Genomic DNA, 18208 nt, shown 5'->3' with positions numbered 1-18208 from the left:
ACAAACAAATTAAGCAAAGACATGATCTGAATTAAACATCATTTAAAATCAGTCAATCATGGAGTAGAAAGAATGACAAATAGAGGATTGTTGATATCTCAGACCAGCTAGGTGGATCTGGTGTGGCTGGATTGTCCTCATTTCCACAACCTGATCACTTATCATCAAATATGAAATTAACTGAAGCTCAGTTTAAATTCATAGAGTAGTTTGCATGAGAACCATAAATGACTTATCAAAAAATGATTTACTACCTACAACCATGGTAAGAAATTATCAAATCCATCCAATAAATGCCACTTTTCTTAAATCCCCTACTTTATTTTTAAGCTAGTGATTACAAGTTTCGCTGGCGCATCAAGAAATTGTTTTGCCCACATATTGTACGAATTATGATTTATACGGTGGAATTCATTTCATCCCTGGACATGCGTCCTTGTTTCAGAAGTTGTTCAGGCTTATCCCAACCAAGTGAGTGACCAATGAAAAGCATCGATACAACTAAGAGAACTAGGAGTCAAAAATGGAGAGATGGATAATGCCCATGGACGGGTGAAGAGGCTGAGAGACTATGGCTGATGATTACAGTAGTCTTGCCAGCGCCTCTCGGAACATGAAGTTTAAGAGAGTGATAGATGCAATGGTGCTGGACATGATTGTTCAACACCATCTCAAACAATGGCCGCCGAGTAATCTTTCACGCCTTCCCATTCTTCTTATTCTCATTTAACCGCTGATCAAAATCCTTCTTGTTGTCCCTCTCTCTTGCATGAAAGTTTCCACATAAATTATTAAAAACAAACAAGTGACTTTTGGCCATAATCGGTAGAAATGATTATTATACCATATGATTTTTTTAATAGACAAGCATTTAGGAGTTACAGTTTTTTTGCCTTTTTCTTAAAACCCTTCCTATTTGTATTTATGGAAACAAAGCAGCAGGATTGGCGCCGTGGATTAAATCTCTGATGGTTGAGTTCATCTTTTATCTGCATTGTTCTTTTTAAATGAGTTTAAACTTTGAGAAGAATTCATGAAATTGGTGAAGAGAAGCCCTGAAAACATCAATGGAGAATTCAGTAAATCTAACCATGAACCATAAAAGTCATAAAACAAGAAGATGAAATAAAGAGAGAGCAAATACTCAAATGAGAGAATAAAGGAAACAAATGAATTTGAAAACTATTAATTAAAAGAAAAAATAAAAATAGTCAAACTTCATAAATTGAGTGAAAGAATAAATAAATACTTACAATTATATTTGATATGTTTAAAAGAGAAAATAACCATCTAATGGAAGGTTAGTTGAGTGGTTATGCATCTCACATCTCCATTGGATTCAACCCTTGTAGGCATAAGTAATATTCTCCATCCCCAATTTCCCTATATATATAGCACATTTGTTACAAAAAAAGAAAGAAAGAGAAAATGGTCAACTTCCATAAATTAAGTGAGAGAATAAATAAATACTTACAATTATATTTGATAAAATCATCAATGTTTAAAATTCTAAAATTCCTACTAATGTTAGAGTTGAGTCTCTTCGTGAACGTATCTATAAATAAAACTACTGAAACCAAATATTTTGTTTACTTGAAACCAAAAATGGATGGAAAGTAGAACCCTATGGGAAAAAACAAGAAACTCTTACAAACACAAGAAAGAAATACATTTATTTCGTGCATAATAAAGTATGTTGAAATAATATTTTTTTTATTATTGATATAACTTTGATCATGATAAATTTTTTCTAAGGCATGAACCTCAATCGTGTAATGTGCATAATAAGGATCACCTCAATCGTATAATGTGCAAATTACGCGGATTATAACAATGCAAATTAGAAGACGGTGCGAGCTTTAGATGGTATACAAACATTAAAAAAAAAAAAAAAGAAGCAATGAACCCACGTGCTTATGCACGTTTTATTTTCCTTGTCATACTACAAAAAAAACCTCAAACACTTCTTGTACGTATTTTCTTAGACCAAAATATCCCTCCTAAATAAACATGAACATTCTCAAAAAATCCGTAATCAACCTATCGCACCCTTGAACGGTTGAAAACTAAACACCTACACAAACACCTACACACCAAGTCGGTAAAAAAAAAGAAAAAGAATAGAGCCAAAGGGCCGGATGAACCTCGCGAAGAGAAAGAATAAAAAAAAAAAAAAATAAAAAAAAAAAAAAAAAAAAAAAGAAAAAAATGAAAAGAGAAAAGAATCCAAGAATGCAAAGGTGAACCATCACATGCCGTCACTCAAAAACAACAACTCACTCAAATTAAAAATAAAAAGAAAACCGACCGTTTAGCTTCCCGAGTAGAATTGCGACCGTTTAGCTTCTCCAGTAGAATACAGTATATAAGGCCGGTTGCTCTGTTATATCCCCTGCTTCTAGGCTGAGAAAAGACAGTCGATCTCGAAAGAATAGGAGCAATCGGGTTTTTCCAGTCTCAAACGTGGAGACAAATAGCTTCAGTGGTGAAGTATCGATTCCGCTAAAAAGCCCTAATGGGCATGCGGAAAATGGTCATTCCTGTTTAGCTTCTGGTCATTCTTTGAGAAATGGGGATCTGGACGAATCTTTTAAGATTCTGGAGAGCATGGTATGTCAAGGTGACATCCCAGATATAATTCCCAGCACAAGCATGATTCGGGGACTCTGTAAGTTGGGTAAGACTAAGAAGGTGGCTAGGGTTCTAGAGATTCTTGAAGTTTGATTCCAACAAATAAGTTTGGATTTAATCATGTGGGTTGTATAATGGTGAGGTTTCTCCGGTTCCAATCCAGCGGTACCGAAGCTTCTTATATCTCTTCATATTGCCCGGGGAAGCCTTCCGGTCTCTCTTGCAGTCTCTCTCTCTCTCTCTCTCAGTCGGCATGGCGTCTCAAAACAGTTGGAGCAAAGGCAGCGATGATGGTACACTAACTAGGGTTTCCAGCATATTTCTCAATCCCCAGTGGTTTATCATGGAAAGAGAGTGGTCTCCGACGCGGCATTCGTGACAAAGAAGCTCTTCAAGAGTACCGGCAAAGCAGCCTGGATTGCAGGAACGACTTTCCTGATTCTGGTGGTTCCTCTTATCATAGAGATGGATAGAGAGCAGCAGTTGAACGACCTTGAAATGCAACAGGCCAGTCTGCTCAGAACCCCGCCACTTTCACATCCCTCTCCTCCCAAGTGATGATTTTGATCCTCCCAGGTCGGAGAAGCTTGCTCATCTATTGGGTTTCGTTTCATTATTATAGTCTAGGGTTTACTATGATTTGTTTTCTGTATTGGTTTTTTTAGGTTTTAGGGTTTTAGCTGTATTGTGGTGTATTCAATCTATATAGAAAGCAGATTTTCTAGGGCTTATCTGTTTTTTCTGGTAACATAATGGAATATTTGACTACTTTTTGGATTCTGGTTTGAATTATTTCACAATACTGCTTTCCTTTCCATTGAATATATGTCTGAGCTAAACGGAAGTAGTAATCCATATCCTTCTTGTTCATAATGACGCATCCGAATTGGTTAAGATCGTAGTTTACTTACCCAGTTTTGAAAGCTGCATATAGAAATATATATCCTTCAACACTAAGAGCTGTGGCAAAAGGAAATTCATACCCTAAATCAAATGCTTGATCCTTCCAGTTCTTCATTAGGATTAGCAGTCTAATTTAATTTAGAGAATGTTATCTCAGGGGAGTTTATTGAATCTACTATATTATATACAACTCCTTATTTGGATAATTCTAGGTATCAGCTACTAAAGCAAGCCCATTTCTCGAGCATGTCGAAAACATTAATCAGTCAAGAGGAGGAAGAAGTGGTGAGACATCTCATCTCTCTGTACTATAAAATACTCATTATTAATGATGTGCACTATTAGTAGAAAGGAACAATTTGTTCATCCCTTTGGCTTAAGTTGGGCTTTAATGCTGGAAGCATTCAATTTAGCAAGTTCTGAGATTGGTAGGGTCTAAATTTCAATATATAACAGTAGTTATATCTATTAAAAAATAAGGTTTGACATTGAATTTTGTAATGAGCTTGAAATGAAGGAATTATAGGATTATAACCAATAAAGGAAGAACTTCAAATTCGGAAAATATACCACCAAAGTATTTGCAATCTAGGTTCTTCTTACTAGGGGCGGGCCTTTGTTCGGTGGTTGGTGCGGTGTGAGATCAAGGCATCGAAACGCCTCACCCTCCCCCCCCCCCCAAAAAAAAAAGGAAAGAGAGAAAAAGCTGTTGGGGTAAGGCTGCAATTCCCCCCCCCCCCCCACTCTACTTGTGCAGAAGCCTTCAGCACTTAGTTCACCCTTTTTTATTCTTCTTACTAGAATAGCTTTTAATCCAAGGGCATGACCTCTCTTATCTCACCGTCCCTTTATTTCCTGATGCTGACAACCGTGCGGCGGTTCGCCCCTTGCAATGAATCCTAATCCATTATGTGCACGTGCGTACAGATGGAATTACAGACGGTGTAAGTCTGGATACATATTGAGTGTATGAGCCCAATATGTATACATATTGAGTGTATGAGCCTAATATGTATACATATTGAGTGTATGAGCCCAATATGTATACTTTTTTGAGGGAGGTATTAATATTAATGTAAGACTACATTAGGGTTGACCTAGCCCCAGATACAGCCATGAATCAAGTATAAAAAAATCTTGAGTAGAAACTTTAATTCTAACCAAAACAGTCCTTAATAACTGTGTAAAATTCAGGTCTGGGTGTACATGAAAGTGAGGAGAACCCTTCTTCCAAATTACAGTCAATTTCATTGGAGAGTTTGAGGTATGAAGGTGACACCAAGATAGAAGGTTATGGGATAACTTGCAAAACACCACTGTGTTTGGCTAGAAAGACTGTAATCCTTGATGAGATACATCTTTGCTGCAAATTCGGTTCAATTCTGGTGAGCAGCAGAGGAGATTTAAATTGTGATGAAACAATAAAGTTAGGGCTCCAAGATAATGCAGCCAGCCACAAGGATCCAAAGTGGGATTGAGTGGGATCACACTCTTCAAAAGTCCTGCTGGAACAGAACCCAATCTTCAATCCAAGGCTGGTTTGATTGCTGCAGCGACCGAACAGGACGGAACAGCAGCATAAGTGTGCTCCGGTTCTTCTGATGAGGATAAGCAGAAGCAGTTAACGGCTTGAATGAAGAGTGTCTTCTGGGCTTCAGCAACAATTGTTTGCAATGTTGCAGTCACAACTCACAAGTGACAGTATGGAAGAGGTTCAGCAGGTGTGAAAGGGAAGATCAGTGAAAGGGGGGGCGGGCGGGTGGGCTTTTCAGTGGCCTCAGCCTCCAATCAAATCTATTATAAGGATCTCATCACATGCCTTTCAGTGGTCTTTTCAGCTACAACTAAAGGAACAACATAAAGCTATTGACTGTGCTGAAAAGGGTGCCCGTCAAGGAAAAGGAAAGTGGAAAGTATATTTTAATATGGTGTTAGTAGATTCTCTTCAAATCATGTGGTTTTTTTGTTTCAGTTTCTGAATGGTTACTTCTTCATATTCAGGAGAATTTTTAAATTTATTTGTGTAGATGGTCATTTGTGTTTAGGAGATGGAGTTTCAGTCACATTGCTCTGCTATTATTTGAAGTCTTATTAAGCATATTGAATGGCTAAGCTGTAGCATGCATCATTCAGGTAAAAATCTAATTAGTGCAATGTAAAACTTTTATTATGCCCTGCTGCGTTTTTATTTTTGGTAACTCAGAATTGTGCTGTCCATGATATGAAATTGAATTATTAAAATGTGGCCTTGAGATTTAAATATCCTTTTAGACATAGATTCTTTTTTATTATTTTTTTGTCACATGTTTGATGAACTGCATCAACTGATGGGGAGCTCTGTGCTTGGGGCAGAGTATTCAGTAGATGCTTTTTCCCCCCAAATTTTAGCATCACCAATTAAGGCTTTGCAAGTTGCTTTCGGATGTTATCATGCCTTATGTTAGCGGTACATATAATGGCCTGTTTTTTACTGTGTTATCTTGGATTCCCATAATTGTTGCCATCGTGGCTGAGCTCCTTTCTTGGATGAGCTCCTTTCTTGGATGAATTATTGAATAGATCTCTGGTACTTTGTGTGGGTGAATAAGAAGTGTTTATGGTTTGTTGGAAGCTTCATTGGGTGCTTTATTATCATCAAAAGATTGACCAACAGAAGCTTTCCTGCATTTATGGTACTTTTTTTTGGGGGGGGGGTTGGGGTGGAATCATTCATGGTACTTCATATATCTCTTCAGTTGGTAAATATCCATATTTGTGTTGTTCTACTTAAATATGGATACTATAATCGCATTTCTTTATACGATTGTATTTTGCATAGGCAATATATTTTAATTGTGTAGAATTAACAATTGCCGTTTTGCATCTTTGCTTGCTATGCCATGCACTTTCGGACAACTTCTTTCTTTCCTTATCGCTCTTTTTCTTTTGATCTTTAAGAAAATATCTGCTGGGTTTTGCAATGATCCTTTTAGACTCATTTAAATGTCTGATTTTTTGAACTTTTGCGAATTACTTCCTGCAAATTTTCCATCGGAATATTGAAAGCTGATCATAGAAATAAGCAAGGTTGTCTGTGGTTGGGAATTTCGGAAACTACTATCAGAAATGCACTTGCAACTTGTCAATCTGTACCAAATTAGCAGCCCTTGAAAGGAAAGACGACACCAGCAACAAGGTATTCCATACCTGTGTATTAATGTGCCGTATCTTTATTCTTTGTTTCTTGACTTCTCATACATATTCCTATCTTTCATTTCAGTGAAGCACAAAATATGGTAGAAGAGAAACAAAGGGATTGTGATGGGTGCTCAAAGGGATCTACCTTCTCCATTTGCATACTCGGCCTTTTCCAAACCGAGGTTGGGTTATCTTTATTCGATGGTTGAGCATGTAATGTTCATTTTATATTTGGAATTATCGGTTAATTAGATATTTTTCTGTCTCGCATTTCTATTAGTATAAACTTCAGATGTAGTAATGCAAGGTACAATTCTAAGGTACACAAGTTTGTCTAACTGTATAAATGATGGTTTTCATGTGGGGTAGGTCTTGTAGCTAAGTTGGGTAACCTATTCTATTAAACTAATAGGTCATTACAAATGAAAGTGACCCATTGAACAAGTGAGAAAATGTTTTAACCAATGTACAGGAAATGTCCTTTTGGTGGGTGTGCCAATTTTGCAACGGTTAAGTCTCAGCATTGCAGTCATCAAGTTGGGGGTTTGAAACATGGAAACAGCCTCTGGTGAAGCGGGTGTGTGGCTACGCAGAGAGATGTGCTGCAGTTGAAGGGAGGACTTGTTCATTTGATGGTACTATATGATTCTCTTGGGACATGTGAAGATATTGAAAATTTCTTAAGAAGGAAACCATGAAAGAAAAGATCTTTGAAACGATTACTTTCAAGCACCTTATTAGTTACTCAAGGATTTGGATAGGTTCTTTTTTGTATGTGCTTGAAGATGATAATGTGGGTCCTGATGTTCTTTCCTTCAACCATAAATTCTTAGTAGGTTTGGATTGTCAACCTTTAATTATAGGTATACATAGCTTGGAAATTCCTTGTAGACTATAGGGTTCCAGATTCTAAAGTTACCTTGAATTGTATGTGAATGGATACCATTAGATTCATTATGGTTTTTGGAAGCCGTTAAAAATTCTGATTCATGAAATTTTTGTGTTCACTACTGCTCTGCATTTCTATCATGCTCGTGAAAGGTCATTGGAGGAGTTTTGAAGTTCATCTGATGATTGGAAATTCCAGGAAACTAATATCGTGGAAGCACAAGGCAAGTTGTCATTAATCCATGAAGTACCAGAAGGAAACATGGGCCTGGTGATAAGTTATGCATACCTACATTTTGAGGTTCTTTGTCTTTATCCTGTCTTTCTCCACTTGTAATGACAAGTTTCCATCTGTCTTTTTTAGTTGAAGCACAAAATCATTAGACAAGAAACCGAGGAGGATTGTCGGTGCTTTATGGGTCCTGCCTTTTCTCTAGACTGCTTGCTCAATCTGGCCTTGTCCTGCCTTTGAGGTAATCTTAGCTGGATGTTTTGATAATTGGTCATGGTTGGTTCATTTGGGATTTAAAATAACTAGTTACTTTGATATGCTTTGAGATGTCCTAATTTCTACTGCTTTGTAAGTTAATAATCTGTGGATGAAGCGTACGGTGGACGTTATAGTTTTGGGCCTTGATGTTGTAAAGTTATGTGACCTATTCCATTAAAACTAATAGTTCAATAGGGTGAAACTGACCCAGTAAACAAGTGGGGAAACTCTTTTACCATATATATATATATAAAATGTTGTCTTAGCTTGGTGCAACTGTTAAATTTTGCTATTGCAGTCATCTGGTTGCTGGGTTTAAAAATGGACAGGCTCTCCAAGAAGCAGGTGCGTGGCTGTGTACACAAATCTGCTACAAAGAGTGGGAGGACTTGTATTGTTGATGTCATGTGATCCACTATAAGCATATGAAGTGTATGCTAACACAATAGCTGAGATCTCGTAAGGGGACTACAGAAGGCGGTCATTAACAAGAGATATTTTAATCCATAACTTCACACACCTCATTTGTTACTCAAGGATGCCTAGAGAATGTTAATGGATTTCTATTTAGGCCGAAGATGATGTTATGAAATTTGATGTCCTTTCCTTTGATCAAGAATCCTTAGTAGGTTGCAAACTTGCAATAAATCCACATTTTGTTATGTGGATAAAACCATGGAGGCTTGAAAGGTCATAGACTCATAGGGTTTTAAAGTTGAAGTTTTCCTTAAATTATCAGTTAATATTTATTGCTGAATTTTCTTGTGATTCTTTGCAGCTGTTCAGTTTCAAATTTCATGAATTTTTGTGGACCCTTATGGTTATGTTCCATCAAGTTCATGAAAGCTCATTGGAGGAGGGAAGGTTACCATTGACGCAAAGCATAGGTAATATATATATATATATATTTGGATGAATGAAAAAAATTCATTAACCTGAGCCCTAGAAGGGAAGAGAAAAGAAAGAGGAGCTAAGACCCTTGGAAACAACAGCGGTCCTGTTCCTTCGGGACACGGGTAATATATTTTAGTTGTGTAGAATGGACAGCTGCCATTATGCATCGTTGCTTGCTATAAGAGACTTTCGAGACAAGTTTTTCTTGACATTTTTTCTTCTTTTGATCTTTGAGAAAATATCTGCCGATTTTGCAATGCTTCTTTTAAACCCATTTAAGATTCGATTTTATGAACAGCTGCCATTATGCATCGTTGCTTGCTATAAGAGACTTTCGAGACAACTTTTTTCTTGACATTTTTTTCTTCTTTTGATCTTTGAGAAAATATACTGCCGATTTTGCAATGCTTCTTTTAAACCCATTTAAGATTCTGATTTTATGAACTTTTGTTAATTAGTGTTCTGCAATTTCCACTGGAGTCATGAAAGCTCATTGCTGAATAAGAAAGGTGTCTGATGGTAGGGAGTTTCAGAACTACTCTCATGAAAGCCCTTGCAAATTGTCAACTTTGTTCAAAATTAGCAGCCCTAGAAAGGAAAGATGACACCAGCAACATGGTATGCATACCTGTGTATTGATTGATGTGCCTTATCTTTATGCTTTGTTTCTCGACTTCTCATACATTTTCCAATCTTCCATTTCTAGTGAAGCACAAAAGCACAAAATTTGGCAGGAGAGAAACAAGGGGATCGATGTTGCTCAAAGGGCTCTACCTTCTCCGTCTCGCTTTGCATACTACGGCCTTATCCAGGTTATGAGGTTAGGTTATTGTTATTTGATGGTTGGGTGAGTCAGACTCATTTTATATTTGGAATGATCAGTTAATTAGATATTTTACTGTCTGCATTTCTACTAATATATACTTCAGAAGTTGTAATGCAAGGTACAGTGCTAAGGTATGCAAGTATGTCTAACTGTATAAAGGATTGCTGTCATGCGGGGTTGGTCTTGTAGCTAAGTTGCGTGACCTGCTCCATTAAAATTAAGTCATTACAAATGAAATTGATTTATTGGACAAGTGGGGAAAATGTTTTAACCAATGCACAAGAAATGTCCTTTGAGTCGGTGAGCATTTGTGCAACGATTAAATTGCGGTAGTGCGATCATAAAGTTGGGGTTATGAAACATGGAAACAGCCTCTGTGAAGCAGGTGTGTGGCTATCTAGACGTGCGCTGCAGTTGATGGGAGGACTTGTTCATTTGATGATACCATATCAATCGCTCGGAACATGTGAAGGTATTGAAAATTTCTCAAGGGTACTAATGCAGAAAACCATGAAACACAGGATCTTTGAAAACATTGCTTTCAAGAACCTTACTAATTATTCAAGATGTGGAAATGTTCTTTTTGTATATGCTGAAGATAATGATGTGGGTATGTCCTTTCCTTTGATTAGGCTTTGATCTGGATTTGGGGGGGGGGGGGGGGGCAGCATAAATGGACAAGGAATTCTTAGTAGGCTTTGATCATCAATTTTTAACTTTTGGTACACATAGCTTGGAAATTCCTTGTAGTTTTTAGAGTTTAAAATTCAAAAATTTCCATGTATTATAAGTGAATGGATACCATAAAATTTGTTGTGATTTTGTAAAGCCATTTAAGATTTGGATTAATGAAATTTTTATGTTCATTACTACGCTGTTTTTTCCATCATGTTCATGAAAGCTCACTGGGAGAGTTTTGAAGTTTGTCTGATGATTTAAAATTCTAGGAATCTAATATCATGGAAGCACAAGACAAGTTGTGGTTAATCCATGCAAAATTAGAAGTACTAGAAAGAAGGATGGCTCAGGTGAGAAGTTATGCATACCTACATTTTGAGGTGCTTTATCTTTATTTCTTTCTCCACTTCTAATGAAAAGTTCTTATCTATCTTTTTCTAACGAAGCACAAAAAATTTAGACAAGGAAGCGAGAATGATTGATGGTGCTCAATGGGTTCTAGCCCTTGTCCAGACTGCTTGCATAATTTGCCTTTTCCTGCTTTTAAAGTTACATTACTTGGTTCATTTGATAGTTGGTCAAGTTGTTTGTTTGAGATTTAAAATAATTAGTTACTTTGATCTTCTGGGGTGTCCTAATTTGTAATATTGTTAATTTCATAATCTTTAGATGCAAGGTATAATGCTAGGGTTTTGCAAGTAAGTCTAATTGTACAATGGACAATATACAATTGTGTTTGATGTTCTAAAGTTATGTGACCTATTCCATCAAAACTAATAGGTCAAAGTCAATATGGGTGAAACTGACCCACCAAACGTGTGGAAAATCTTTTTACCAAATACACGTAAAAGGTCTGCTTAGCTTGGTGCAACGGTTAAGTTATGCTATTGCAATCATCTGGTTGTTGGGTAAACATTGATACAGTCGCTCCAAGAAGCAGGTGCATGGCTGTGTATGCATCTGCTACAATGGGTGGGAGTACTTGTGTTGATGATGTCATGTGATTCGTTATTTAACATATGACGTGTATGCTAACACAATATCCAAGATCTGGTAAGGGGACTAGAGAAGGCTTGCATGAACAAGAGATATTTTAATCCATAATTCGCACACCTTATTTGTTACTCAAGGATGTGAAGAGAATGGTTCAATAATATGGGATTTGAGGGAATCCTTACTAGGTTGCAAACTTGCAACAAATCTATGTTTAATTATAGGGATAAAACCTTGTAGGCTTGGAAAGATTTTAGGGTTTTAAGGTTTCAAGTTTTCCACAAATTATCGGTGAATATATCTTTGCTGAATTTTCTTGTGATTCTTTACAGTTGTTTAGTTATGAATTTTTGTTGACCACTTACGGTTATTTTCATTAGGGATATGAAAGCTCATTGGAGGAGTTACAAAGGTTGCATGATGATTGGGAATTCCAGGATACTACTATCATGCAAGCACATGACAACCGCAGCCAACTTTGTTCCAAATCAGCAGACCTAGAAGGAAGTCAATAAGATAAGCAAAGCTGTGGCCCCTTTTTTTTTTTTGGGGGGGGGGGGCGGGGGTGAATAAATAAATTCATTACCAAAGCCCCGTAGGGGAAAAAGAAAGTACAAGGGGGTAGGTTACAGATGACTAGGAGGCAAGAGAGGGGAGCCCTGACCCCAGGAAGCCATGAATAGAAGCAAAGCTGTGATTGATGTGCCTTATCCTTTCTTTCTCCACTTTTATGATAGATTCCTATCTTTTTTTCTCAGTGAAGCCCAAAAAACTTTGGAAGGGAATTAGATTAGGATTAATGGTGCTCAAAGGGCTGTACACCTTGTCTGGATTACCAATGCCCCTGAGGTTATATTGTCTTGACATCTGATGGTTGGGTGAGCCAGGTTCACTTGTGATTTGAAATAATTTCATTTGCTTTGATATATCCTGCTGTCCTAGCTTTTTGTACTACAACTTCATAATTTGTAAAAGGTAATGTAGAATGGTAGGGTTATAAACTAAGTCTAATCGCATAAATTATAAAGGATGTTTTGCATTTGGGATCGATCCTGTAACTAAATTGGGCAATCTATCCAATTGAAACTAAGAGGCCAATAAGATTGAAAGCGGCATGATGAACTAGTGGGGTAGATGTTTTAACCAACTTCGCATGAAATGGCCTTACGGTGGGTGAGCTTTGTTGTGCAATGACAATCATCGGTTTGGGTTTTGAAACATAGAGACAACCTCTCCATGAAGCAGGTGCAAGGCTGTGTAGACATTGCTATGGTGGATGAGAGGACTTGTATCATTTTCTGATGCCATGTGAATGGCTAGAAACATATGAAATGTATGGTCAAACCGATATCGGAAGTTTCAAAAAGGGAGCTAGCGCGGCTAGCGGGAGTAAATAATTCTGTAAGATATTAGTAGGATGTCAAATTTCAATTGTATTTGTAGTCATCATTGTTTGCTTCTTTTATTGATTACTGAATTGAAATGCCCCATAAAGAGGTTGGTAAGTGTATGTACTATGTACGCACGCATTCAAACCCATAATATCTTTAATTATTTCATTGTGACTATTAAGTAAATGGCATTCTGGTAAAGATAGTTATGGTATTGGAAGATCAATTGGTATATACGTATTTGATTGGCAATCGGTATTTAATTATTCCATATTTTTCAGGCTTTGATGGCTTTGGAAGCTCACCCAAGCCACCATTGTTGTGAAATTGGAGCTCTCAAGTGTAGGGTTTTGAAATGTGTATTTGATCGTGATTCTCGTTAGCAAGTTTTTGAAATCTTTGATGACTCAAGTTGGCATGGATGGTTCATATTTTTTGTGATGATTTGACATTCACAATTGTAAAGGATGCAAAAGCTACAAGTTATGTGACAAAATAGCCAGTTTACGGTGATTACAAGAATATAACCGGTGATTTATGATCTTGTCTTGGGAACACGCTTGCGAGCTTTTTTTCGTACTTCAGTTCACGAGTTCTAGAATGGTTGCACTTTTTTTGCATAAAATGAACGAACCCAATAATATATGATTTACCTCCAGAACCTTGATGCAGAGCTTCTTTACGTGCTTCACTTAGGAGTTAAAATAAGGATGCATTTGCTTTGCATGGTATCCTAGTTCAGTGTTGTACACTCTAATGCTATGGATTTTTACTTTATTTATGTACGCTCCTCCATTCACTAATCGAATATTATGTTCTCTTCTATGGTAGTTTGGCATGTAGATGATGTTAATCATGTTCACGTTAATGCTGGATGATATGTTTTTCCCAATGAATTTTGTCAACCTCTCCCTCTTTTTATCTAGAAGTAGCTAGTGGAATATTTAATACAGAAATGGAAGTCCTTCGAGTGTTATCTTGCCTTAGCTTTAGCAGGTATATATAATGGCCTGTTTTATATGTGTTTATCTTGGATTTCCATAATTGTTACCATCTGTGGCTAATTAAATAGCTCTTTTTTCCGGGTGAATTATTGAATAGCTTTTTGGTACTTAGGATGGGTGACTATAGTGTTTATAGTTGGTTAGAAACTTCATTGGGTGCTTAATTATCCTAGCCAAGGGATGCTTAGATATGGATAATATTATTGTTGAGAATTGCGCAAGAGTCAAGGCTGCTGCCTTTGTGCGCATGACCCAGGCAGCAGACTTGGTGCTCATGTTATTTTTTAATTTTACAGAAGGATCCTTGGTGCACAAGTTTTGAAGAATTTGAGTTGCATGGTTTCTATTTTAAAACTTTCGTTTTCTGTATTTTCTATTTGGGACAGATTTTTGAGTTAGTGAATTCTGTCCATGGGTTGTATTTTATATCCTTTTTAGAAGACAAGTATTCTTGTCTCTCAAGCTGTAACATTGACATTCGAATCTATAAATAAAGTCAGCCTGCGATTCTAGGAGTTCTATCTAGAATCGCAGCTCGCTCTTGCTGCTGCTTCTTCTCCTCTTTTCTTCTTCTTCTTCTTCTTCTTCTTCTTCTTCTTCTTCTTCTTCTTCTTCTCTGTTTTCCTTTCAGTTCAGCTACTGTTTTGATTGTTTAAAGCTTGATTTCGAACAATTGTAATCCTATTTCTTTATCTGATTGTATTGTGCATAAACTCAGTACCAGTCCCTTGGGTTCATGAATGAAAAAATTCATTAACCAAAGCCTCGTAAGGGGAGAGAAAAGAATGTACAAGGTAGGGGGGAAGGGGAATTACAACCTACTAGTCGGCCAAAAAAGAAGAGCCAAGATCCCGGGAAAAACAATGGTCCTTTTCCTTGGAGGGCATGGGTAATATATTTTAATTGTATAGAATAAACAACTGCCGTTATGCATTATGAGAGACTTTCTAGACAACTTTTATCCTTCCATTCCTTTCTTACATTTTGATCTTTTTGAGAAAATATACTAATGGTTTTGACTTTTTGCAGTGATTCTACTAAACCTGTTTAGGATTTTTATTTTATGAACTTTCGTTAATTCGTTACCGTGATTTCTATCGGAGTCATGAGAGCTCATCATAGGAATAAGAAAGGTTTGTGCGATGATTATAATTCCGGGGATCTAATATCATGAAAGCACAAGACAAGTTGTGGTTAATTGATGAAAATTAGAAGTACTAGAGGGAAAGATAGCCCTGGTGATAAGTTAAGCATAATATTGAGGTGCTCTATCTTTATCCTTTCTTTCTCCTCTCTCTTTTTCTAGTGAAGCACAAGAAATATGGACGGGAAAGCGGGGAGGATTAACAATGCACTATGGTTTCTACCCATTGTCTAGACTGCTTGTATATTCTGGCCTTTTCCTGCCTTTGAGGTTTTGTTATCTGGATCATTTGATAGTTGGTCAATTTTGGTTCATTTGAGATTTAAAATAATTAGTTACTTTGATATTCTGAAGTGTCCTAATTTCATTTCTAATACTGTAACTTCATAATCTGTAGATGCGAGGTATAATGCTAGGATTTTGCAAGTCTAAGCGAACAATGGATGGCAATACCTTTGTGCTTGATGTTGTGAATTTATGACCTATTCCATTAAAACTAATAGGTCAATATGGGTGAAACTATAAGTGGGGAAAAATTTTCTACCAAATACCCGTAACTCGGCTTAGATTGGTGGAGCAGTTAACTTGTGCTACCTTAATCTCCTTAGGCTATGCAAGCACATATTTCATCCCCGATCATGCCAAGGATTACAATGTCTTGTTTTACTAGATAATGCTATTTTCCTTCACTTACCGGGGGGTGGGGTGGGGGGGCGGAAAACGGTGAAGTTGTGCTATTGCAATCACCTAGTTGCTGGGTTGAAATATGGATACATCCTCTCTAAGAAGCAGGTGCATGGCTGTGTACACATCTGCTACAATGGATGGAAGAACTTGAGTTGATGATGTCATGTGATTCACTATTAACTTACGTTGGGTATGCTAGCAGAATTTCCAAAATCTCGTAAGGGAACTAAAGAGTTCCGTGAACAAGAGATATTTTAATCCTTAACTTCACACTATCTCATTCGTTACTCAAGGAGGTGCAAAGAATGGTTCGTCTTTTCCTATTTGGGCTGAAGATGAGACTATGTGATTTGACGTCCTTTCTTTTAATCAAGAATCCTTAGTAGGTTGCAAACTTGCAATAAATCTACGTTTAATTATAGGGATAAAACCTTGGAGTCTTAGAAAGATTATAGGGTTGTAAGATTTTAAGTTATCCACAAATGATCAGTGAATATGTACTTGCTGAATTTTCTTGTGAATCTTTACAGCTGTTACCACTTTTATTTTTCATCAGAGTCATGAAAGCTCATTGGAGGAGTTACAAAGGTTGTGATGATTGGGAATTCTAGGATACTACTAGCATGCAGGCACATGGCAAATTGTGGCCGACCTGTGCAAATTAGCATGTCCTAGAAGGAAGGCAATAAGATAAGCAAAGCTATGTTTTTTATTGGATGAATACGTAAATTCATTACCAAAGCCCTGAAGGTGAAAAAAGAAAATCTGGGGAGTGAGTTACAACCGACTAGGTTGCAAGACAGGTGATCCTAGACCCTAGGAGGCCATAAATAGAAGCAAAGCTGTATTTGATGTGCCTTGTCCTTTTTTCTCCACTTGTCATGATAAATTCCTATGATTCTTTTTCGGTGAAGCCCGAGAAAACATTGGAAGGGAATAAGAGGGGGATTAATGGCGCTCAAGGGCTCTACACCTTCTCTCGGATGGCTTGCTTAATGTTTCCTTCTTCAGCCCCCGAGGTAATATTACCTTGATATCGACGGTTGGGTGAGCTAGGTTCTTTACATTTGCTTGGATATTCTGCTGTCCTAGTTTCTAGTCTTGCAACTTCCTAATTTGTAAAAAGCAAGGTAGAATGGTTGAGTTAAGAAGTAAGTCTAACTGTATAAAGGATGTTTTACATTTGGGATTAATCTTGTGGCTAAATTGGGTAATTTGTTCACTTGAAACTCAGAGGTCATTACGATTTTGGGGTGAAATTGACACACTGAACCAGTGGGGAAAATGCTTTTACCAACCATAAATGAGTCATTCTTCGGGGGATGACCCTTTTGTGCAATGGTTAAGTTGTACTATTGCAATCATCGGGTTTGGGGTTTGAAACATAGAACAGGCTCTCCATGAAGCAGGTGCAAGGCTGCGTGGACATTGCTATGGTGGATGAGAGGACTTGAATCATTTGGTGATGCTATGTGAATGGCTAGAACATATGAAATGTATGGTCAAAAGTTTCAAAAGGGGACTAAGATTGGTTAGCAAGAGAAAAGATATGGATGATTGTAGGATTTAAAATTTTTGAACATTCTTACAAATTATTGATGACTGAAGTTGGCATGGATGGTTCATATTTGTTGTGATGTTTTAGGATGCTGAAGTACTCGAGCAAAATCCTTGAAGTTGTTTTATTTGCGACTGTAACTTTGTTTCCATGGATGATTTGATGTTCATAGAAGCAAATGGTGCAAATGGTACAAGTCAGGTAACAATGCATAGTTGTCAAGGCGAGGCGAGACCAAGGTGAAAAGGCGTCACCTAAGCCAGAAGGTGACACCAGGTTCCTAGGTGATGCGGTGATGCGGTGATGCCTTGACAACTATGTAACACAGGAACCAGTTTCTGGCGATTTAGAGAATGTAACTATTTACGATCTTGTCTTCAGAACCTGCATGCAAAGCTTTTTCGTACTTCGTAGCATCGTTTTGCATAAGGTGGGTCTTCTAGTTCATTATTTTACTTTCAAATGCCATATATATTTCCTAACATTTATGTTAGCCTTGGGGTTTCGTTGTCTTTTTCTCTGAGTTGCTTTGCTTTGTGCCTGTCTGCTTTCAAATGCTCTGTTTCTTGTATTCCCCTTTTGGTTATTGAATCTCTTCATTCATCCAAAAAAAGGAAAAAAGAAAAACATTTAAATAGACTCCTATTTGCTTCTCAAATATCAGCTTTCCTTTTGTTTGATCTGGCTTAGAAATAATGTTACTGAGATTCATGTCTTGCTGGTGATATGTCTCCTTGTTTCTAAGTTGAAGCGGCTAATTAACATGCAAATGAGAAAAGATGTCCTTCAAATGCTTAATTAAATATCGATTGGGGAGCCTAAGATCTTATTATTTATTTGGAAGCCTATGGCCTTACTACTTATCTTTAGAAATCTTCCTTGGCCAATACAGAAAATTCTGATGTTCGACAGTTTTGTAGTAGATTTTTTTGAATGATTAGCAG

At 37.1% G+C, this 18208-nt stretch overlaps 2 long non-coding RNA genes across 2 annotated transcripts; both read left to right on the top strand.

Moving 5' to 3' along the window:
- Positions 1-5115: 5115 nt before the first annotated feature.
- Positions 5116-6877, top strand: LOC149009385 (uncharacterized). The gene is made up of 3 exons (XR_016174738.1): positions 5116-5667; positions 6580-6709; positions 6794-6877. It is a non-coding gene; the product is annotated as an uncharacterized LOC149009385 (long non-coding RNA).
- A 620-nt stretch (positions 6878-7497) lies between these two features.
- LOC149009384 (uncharacterized) lies at positions 7498-16462 on the top strand. The gene is made up of 5 exons (XR_016174635.1): positions 7498-8072; positions 8419-9105; positions 9442-10281; positions 10757-10837; positions 16263-16462. It is a non-coding gene; the product is annotated as an uncharacterized LOC149009384 (long non-coding RNA).
- The last annotated feature ends 1746 nt before the right edge of the window (positions 16463-18208 follow it).

Source organism: Hakea prostrata, chromosome 7 (assembly GCF_041222555.1).
Source record: "Hakea prostrata isolate BN-2017 chromosome 7, UWA_Hpros_2, whole genome shotgun sequence".
NCBI lineage: Eukaryota > Viridiplantae > Streptophyta > Magnoliopsida > Proteales > Proteaceae > Hakea > Hakea prostrata.
The sequence above is the reverse complement of the archived record's forward strand: the minus strand, read 5'-3'. Positions and strand labels throughout refer to the sequence as shown.